The following is an 8,328-nucleotide window of genomic DNA, read 5'->3' on the forward strand; positions in this document are numbered from 1 at the left end:
TCCCTACAGAGGAAGGGTTAGTGTTAGCAAGGCATGGAGAGCACTCAGCAGGAAATGCTTTATTCAAAGGGTTCACACAAATCAACTGAGCCACCTCTGGACAGTGACTGTTTTTTTGTACAAAAAACAGTTATATACAGGATATAGTTTTGGTGATTTATTGTAATTCACAGTGCCATTTTGACCTGGATTGTGCAAAGATGTCAATATGTTGTTTTTTTTTTTTTTAGCTGTTAATAATTTTCCAATACCCTGAACTAGTCCACTGGGTCCTCCCTGCAGAGGGAAGGTTTGAGTGCTACATGTGCTCTTTAACACCACCTGCCAGGGACTGAGAGTACAGCAGAAAATCAACTGGATGAATCTTTTGTGCTGAAGAGTGAGGACAAAACACCCAGGGTTCTATACGAAGCGTGGAGTCCATCTGTGCTGTTCTGCTGTATGTCTGAGGCTGAATTTATACATGTAAATTAGACAGCAGATATTTTGACCTGTCAAACACACATGCAAGTAAATTACAGTGCTGACTGATGGAATGACAACATCATTGATGCTGTTAGTTCCAACTGTACGGCACTGTCAAACTTCCTGCAGTGAAAAAAGGTCCATTAGCAAGATTTATTCATCAAATAGTATGTCAGAGAAAGTACGACGTACATGGGATTCTTACAGGGGAGAAAAGCACAACTGGTGGGCAATGCTCTTCAGCTAAATATAGACTGAAAAGTCTATTTTAACCGAGCCCTTACAGTGATCTGAGTTTTATTTTAAAAAAAATCTTTGTTGTAGATTTGACTGACCATTGTATTGTGTGTTTATTTTGAAAAAATGCATTTGGTGCAGGAAAGTGTGATCATGACCTGTTCACAGAAATCAACATGTTTCCTTTTTGCCACGGCTACTAGACCATAAGGTAACACACAATAATAATCAACAGCAGCTTGTATTGTAAATCAGCTTGTGAAGCAGTAGATCCATCCAGCTGCAGTCTGACCAGCAAAGTTCCCTTAACCTCTCCTCCATTACTGATTGAGAAATGCGTGTGGAGATCAAGACAGAGCACACACTCCTGATGGCTGGATAACAGCCATAGACTACAATTAGTCCAGTGCTTCTAGTAGATCAACAAGCTTACTGTGTAAAGTGGGTCAGAGAATTACAGGCTCTGTCAGCAGAGGGCATGAGAGAGCTGCTGGACGCCTGCACACACACACACACACACACACACATGCATGTACTCAGATCACATCCCAAACCCTCTCACAAATTGCATAAACTGAACGAACTATACATTTGTATTTCTCAATTCAGTTCCTTTGTTTATTTGTTAATTTACTTTTTGTCTGCAGATTTTAGTTAAACAAACTGCTGGGAAAAATGCTTGCAAAACCTTTCAAAGATAAAGACATTAAGACAGGGACCTACTTCTATAATATTGTTGGCCATTACCTGAAACAATAAAAGCTAAGTAGTGCACTGACACACCAGTGTAACACAGACAGGAGAGGAAAATGAGAGGATTAGATTTCATTTTAAAGACCCTTTGCCCTCTAAACACTGCACACAGCCCCTGTCTGTATCCTGGCACAAGCTGATAGACATTGTGTTGCTTCATGCTAACCGTTTGATCTATGGGGGTCACAACACAACAGGTTGCTTAGCTACCAGCAACAGTGACTGTCTGTATTCTAGGTGTGGTTTCTGTAGGTAGTACATCACTGTTCATAGGGTCCTTGTGTTAGCCCACTTTGCCTTGGGTGCCAGCATGAGACACCCCCACCACCAGGTTGCAATTCACAGTGAATGTGTGGACCAGCTGAATCCAGTTCCATCAAAGTCAGTCAACCAGCAATTTAGATGAAAGGGCAAAGCACCATGAAGTGAGGTGCTATGTCACCATGAGCCTCCAGAGAAGCTTCTGGTAAATGGAACATGAATGAAGGCCCTGAAAACTCTGCTTCAAATGTCAAGTATTTCTCTAAAACACTGATATTCACGACTAAACAAGCAAAAGGTACCTTAGAAATCATCTCTAAATATCATGTATTAAAATTTTATCACTCAGAAAACCCTTTTTATTTGTTTCATCAGGACTTTGTGGGTCAGATTTGACTGACAGTGATCCGACAAATCGTGACTGCTGTGCTGAAGCAGCTGTATTTAAAGATGAAAAAAGATACTCTATTTATACACATTCATTTCACAGAAGTGTGCAACATCACCTTTTTTTTTGTTACAACACACAACTTAGCTTTGCCACCAGTGAGGCAAAGAAGAAATACAAAAAACTTTCATTTAAAATAATAAAAACTGTTCCAACTATGTTACTCTCATATCTTATTACTCACTGTAAAAAGTGCATATACGTACATGAAAATTGTGGTTATGGTAAGTACAGTATGGTACCGCTGGGTTAAGGACCAGATTAATCCACTAGGAGGCCCCCTTTCTATGTACATAGACCTCTTCCTATAACTTTCTATTGCAGTATAAGAATGTTATCCTACTACCTGAATGACTTTTTGTTTCCTCGAAAGCATATTAGGCAATGTGGTTGTATATTAACAACTGTCAAATCAAACCTTTAGGAGTTTTTAATCTAACAGTTTACTTGTGGGTTTATGGGTGACACTAAATGCCACCCCACCCAACAACAACACATCTTTCATGCAAATTCTGTTCTATTCAGGTGATTAGATCACTGCTCACGCCCAAATCACTACTCCACACAGTGATTGAGTCAACATACAGTACGTGGGAACAGCTGTGCTTTTCAAAGACACCCCCCTCCCCCTGTGTTATCTCTGAGCTTACCAATTGTCAGATAACCAAATGGTCAGTACTCTGCACAAGGGTGTGCGTGGATAGTAGTCAGAGGGGTTGGAGTTGTGACTGGGGGCGATGTGCATTCATGAGTCACACCTTTAACCATTTGCCAAATTATTTGTGTGGTTTGACATTATTAGGGTGATCTCTACTCTTAACTGACAGATGTCTGACAATTCTGTGGTGAATCTCAGTGGGCTAAATATCTGCATAATACACATCAGCTCAGACAACATGGTGTTGGCTGATGTGAACCAGTGGACCAGACTAGGGATACACCACCACTACAGTTTGTTAGTATTAACTTGGGGTAGTATACATGGTTTGAAATGATTAGGTTTGGGTATTAGCCCAGGGTGTGTAGGTTCAGGTATCAGATTTTTTGTGGTTGTGGTCAAGAGAACCATCTGAAAAGCCATTTAGCAATTCAAAAGTGAGTCCCACATAATAATAATAACTGAAGCAAAGATAACACTTTACTGGCAGCTAGGATTAGTTGGCATTAACATGCTCAAATAAACCAATAAAATGTGAAGAGATATTTTTACTCTCAATAAAAGAGACTAACTGTTCTTCCACAGGGGTAATGTGACCTTTCAAATAGGTGATGTTGATCATAAGCAAATGGCTCACAGCAGATTTTTGATAACGGTGCTATATTTAGTATATATATTTAAAAAGTTTGTTGCAGGCCTGTTCAGCCTGTTTAAAAATGACTGGTCTTAAACCCCTCTGTTGCAGGTCTCTGGCCTTCAGAATTGCAGATGCAAAAAACCATGGGCTCTGAGAATATATAACTTTATGTAAAGTTATGTTCTAAAAATATTTTCTCATTCAGTTTTCACTACAATATCTTAAAAGAAAATTAACACGTCAAATAAAATGGATTAAAACTCTATTTTTATGTCTTCAATTCCGCAGTTTTTCATTATTTTTATTATAGTATCCACTCTTTAAAGCCATGAATCTTCACGCTGTCGTTGTGACATGTTTCTGTGATGATATATTTGAGATTAGTGGTGTGGAGAGAAAAAAAAATGGAAACGACGCGATGCCATGGGCTCTACCATCTTGCCACGTTCCAGAGGAGCGCGGGGGGCGGGGAAATGGGAAAAGACTGTCCACACGGTTGAATAAGTTCAACGCCTCCCAAATCTCATTGGTCTAAAAATTCTCTCGCCCGCCTCTTTTTGCGTAGAAAGCTTATCATTGGCTAAAACAACAGTCAGTCCTAAAGGGGACGTGGTTTCCATGGTTCTGAGTTTATGAGGCAGGCGAAGAAATTTTGATTTCTTTTTACCCTTTAGAAACACAGCACCCGGCTGCTTCTCTCCCTCATCTGTTCTTCATTCAGAGGTCTACAATTCCAACGACCAGAGGTTCGCCATGGCTTCAAAGAAAAACGCTAAAGTTCACGTAAAAGCCAAAGGTGCGTTGCTGCTTCTCTTTCATTCTGTCGTGGGTTGCAGTGGAGGGGATAATGCGTTTGCAGCTTTCACTGTCAGGCCTTTCAAAGTTAATCGGGTGTCTAGTTGTTATTTCATTCCGGGCCCTGGTCCTGGCTAGCTAGCTTAATTTAGCTTTAGAAAATGTTGTCGACGTGTTAGCTACCCCGTGCTAGCGAGTTGGTTTAGCCGTACTTAAGATGGGTTTAAGCACTATATAAACACATTTTACTTAACCACAGCTGTGCACCGTAGTGCGTTCACACGTCAACACTATATTTCTGTCGACCTTTTTACGCACAGGGTATTTAAACGTCGCCACGAATTACTTATCTCTTATCTTTGCTCCCATCCTACCAATATAATTATGTGTTGACAAAATACGACGCAGGCTCGCGACGTTATACCTCACTGGTTACAACACTACGTCATGTTTAATCGATAACCGGCATTGTTGCACTGCCATTGCTGTGTAGGTACACACCAGCTGTTAATCCGGCCTGTTGACCATGGTGACTCCAGCCCTTGGGATTACAGTGGAACACTGGTTCGCACGCGAGAGATAACGCTAGCCTACTCGTGCGGGTTTATAGCTTTTTTTTCCCAGAGTACCGCCCGTGGGCTCCATAGCTTTTCCATAAGTATAGGCCTATTCATCGTCAGCTTTCTAAGCTAGGGACGCAGAGTTGTACCAGCATTTCTAGTATGTGTGTACCCCGGGGCGCAAAGCACCCCGCCCCCCGTTTAGTTCAGCCACTTTTCCAAATGTTCACGTGTCAATATGAGAGGCTGTGGGTGGGGTTATACGTGGACCCCGGAGTCTCACTCAGTGCGCGGACCCCGTACAGGAGTTCGTGTCTATCCATGCTATATGGTTTGTTGTTGTGTAGTTTTGTTGTAGAGAATATCGCGCGCTGCTCCGTTCAAGTGTCGTGGCATCCATGGCAGGCATCCAGTGTACGACGCTAATAATCAAACTCTCCCATTTACTCCCCAAATAGCATCCTGCTTTAATATAATCAAATGTAATATTTAATTCTAAATGTTCCCGGTGAGCACGCTTGATAAAAGTATTTCTGGGATTAAGTATACACCAAATAAATTACTTTAATACTGTAATTTACTGCTGATGAACTTTCTCTCCACACTGATGATAGTGGGTGGATGAGAGCTAGCCCATGCTGTGTATGTTGATATTAACTATAAAAAGCACGTGTCCAACTTTGAGTACACTTTGTCCTCTACGGACCGCACAGGACTTGCAGGCTCCCCAATGGCATCTAAGACGAGGATGTTTTCTGGATGTCACAGGCAGACTATAGACGGCCGTAGAGTTATCAGAGTTAAAATACTGTACTGACATGATTTGTATACACTTATTTTGCTGTTTTTGTTCATACTGAAGTGCAGCGCGGTGCACTCAAATTTTGAGGTGAATGAATGGAGAGCCTGAGGGGACGGCACGCAGGAAAATGAAATGCGGCTTTAAAATACGCACCGTTTTCTAAATTCTAGTGATTGTACCTTGATCTGCCAAGTGTCCATACTGTCTCACGCTGTAGCAGATCAAAGGACAGTGTGAGGGTTAGATAAGTCCAGGGAACAAAATGTTCAGTTTTTTTCGGTCGGGTTTTGTTGACCCCGCCCACCACAGACCCTGTACATGTATGTATGGTTCACAGCGGTCTGTGCTGGTGATAACAATGAAACACGCAGCAGGCACAGTGGTTCTGATCTGTGAAGGTAGACTGGCTTAAGGTGAATAAATTAGAGGATCACTTAACTATCTTATATAATTGTTTGAGTATAAAACCCACATTCATTCAGTTGATGAATGACTTCTATGGCCAATATTTCTTTTCTTAAAAGAAAATAATGCTTCTCCTGCATTTTCTTTTCAGACACATCATCTATATTTACTGTGTTACATAATGAAAGTCTGTTGTGTGCTGTATTCTTTGTAGTTGAAGAGTGCAACATAGTTGGCCATAAGTACAGTGGATCATTACAGAGTGCAGGTCTGAAGGATGCAGGGTGGACAGTGTGCCACATTGAAGTGAGATCCTTAACCACTCAAACACCTATAGGAAAATGTTATCATAGCTTCCATCCCTGGACGGGAACTTGGCTTCCTCAAATAAAATTTCATCTTATTATTTCTTGCGGTTCTCACAGGTGTAAATCAGAGTGGGCTTTTGTGGAGCGGTGGTTGGTTAAAGCATGACAGAGAGGGAAAGGCCTGTGCACTTTGTATTTATTTGAGTGACATCATATGATCAAACACTCATGGTGAACATATCAAATATTGATTTTGGCCCTGACAGTCAAGCTTGAAAGGAGAGTTTAAACAGTGAATTATATATTGGGTGTTTTGAGCATGTGTCTAAACAGCCTGGAGTCATTCAGGCTGAAATATCTCAAGATGTGACTGAATCATGAGGGCTTCATCGTTTTGTTATTGCTAGTGTTGTTCTGTTTATATATTAGCTGTTTATATATTTAAATCTTAGCTTCATATTTCAAAAATGTACCATTTTTTGTTTACTATGTTTGTCATGTGTTGTTTTTACTTTTCTACATAAAGTATCATTTCAATCTCTCAGACTTCCTCCTCTCCACTCCCCAGAGGGCTGGGAGTTTCTGAAGTGTGCAGAGAGGGTAACAGCCTTGCCTGTTCTGGTGGGACTGACGTTTGATGCTGTGTTTTACCCTTTGTATTTGCAGTGTCTTCTTTTAGCAAACTTAACACTGTAAATGAAAACATCACCTTGTAACCTTGCATGAAAGTGCAGTGCTGTGTATTTATGACTTTTGGCTTGGTGCTGCAGTATTAGAGTGTGTTGCAAGATTTCACTCTGTGTGTGATGATAGGACAAATTCAGAATTCAGATAATTTTATACATATGGTAATCTGCTGATGGGATTTGTGTTTGTTTGTTTAATGGATACCTGCCAGCAAATCAAAAGAAATAGCATTCTGTATTTTCAAGATTAGCAATCTGCCAGAGTTTATTATAAAGTTCAAAATGTGTCATCTCTTCTTTTGCAGACAGATTTGAAGTTGTTTAAAAAGCTGAAACAACTCGCTGTGTTTGAACAATTTCTTTACAGTGAGCCTGTGAATGTAATCTGATTAGCTCAATGCTAGCTCAACAAACAACAGCTCTAGCTAATACGTGTGACTTTTCAGGGATTTCTCACAACAAAGCCAGGCACGGGATTTGTTTCCTGCCCTTTTTTGTCGCGCCTCCATCACAGCCTCCATCACTGGAATGCAGTGTGCACCATCACAGATCCTGGCGCCACAAAACCGAGTCAGACAGGTCCACTGTCAGTAGAATGCTGCTCTGAAGGAGTGGATGTAGGTGGCTCCTACGTGGATGTTTGTCCCAAATGGATAAATTTGGCTGTTTTTCACTTATCAGAGCAGCTGTTTTAAAAGTTGGGTAAGGGTCAGAGCTTCTAGTGAGCAGTGTCAAAGGTTAGAGTATGTGTGCAACGGAGAGGCCCTCAAAAGTATACAAATATGCACATTTGTGTGTACACACATGAGCATGCATGCACGTTAAAAGCCCAAGGGGAGAGTAAGTTCGAAGGCGGTGCACTGCAGCCCTTACATAAGACTTAAGAGGAGCTACTCAGACTGTGTACAGAGTGTCACAGAAGAAACTGAGCAGAGTTTTCCATTTGTTCCGAAAAGAAACTCTACCATTTGTTCACCCCTGTGTGTGCGTGTGAATTAGCTGCTGTGGTCATATGAGAATGGAGCATACAGAAGAAAGCAGCGGTATGTTATTGCATGGTTTATATGTTTCTGCACAGCTGCTTTAGTTTTGTGTGTGCATGTTTGTTTAGATGTTGGAAGGCAGTTTCTTTGTGTTAGCTTGTGTTTCAGACACGTCCATAAGAGACTGCAGGATTTAAGTCAAATCTTTTATCAGTGATGTGTATTTTTTTAGGGGACTGGGTTTATTTGTGGATCCTAGGAAAAAACTAGTAATGGTCCACTTTTTTTTTGAAGTGGTTGGAAGAGAAAGACAAGAACTGTGCTCAGCCC

Source organism: Toxotes jaculatrix, chromosome 14 (assembly GCF_017976425.1).
Source record: "Toxotes jaculatrix isolate fToxJac2 chromosome 14, fToxJac2.pri, whole genome shotgun sequence".
In the NCBI taxonomy this organism is placed as follows: domain Eukaryota; kingdom Metazoa; phylum Chordata; class Actinopteri; family Toxotidae; genus Toxotes; species Toxotes jaculatrix.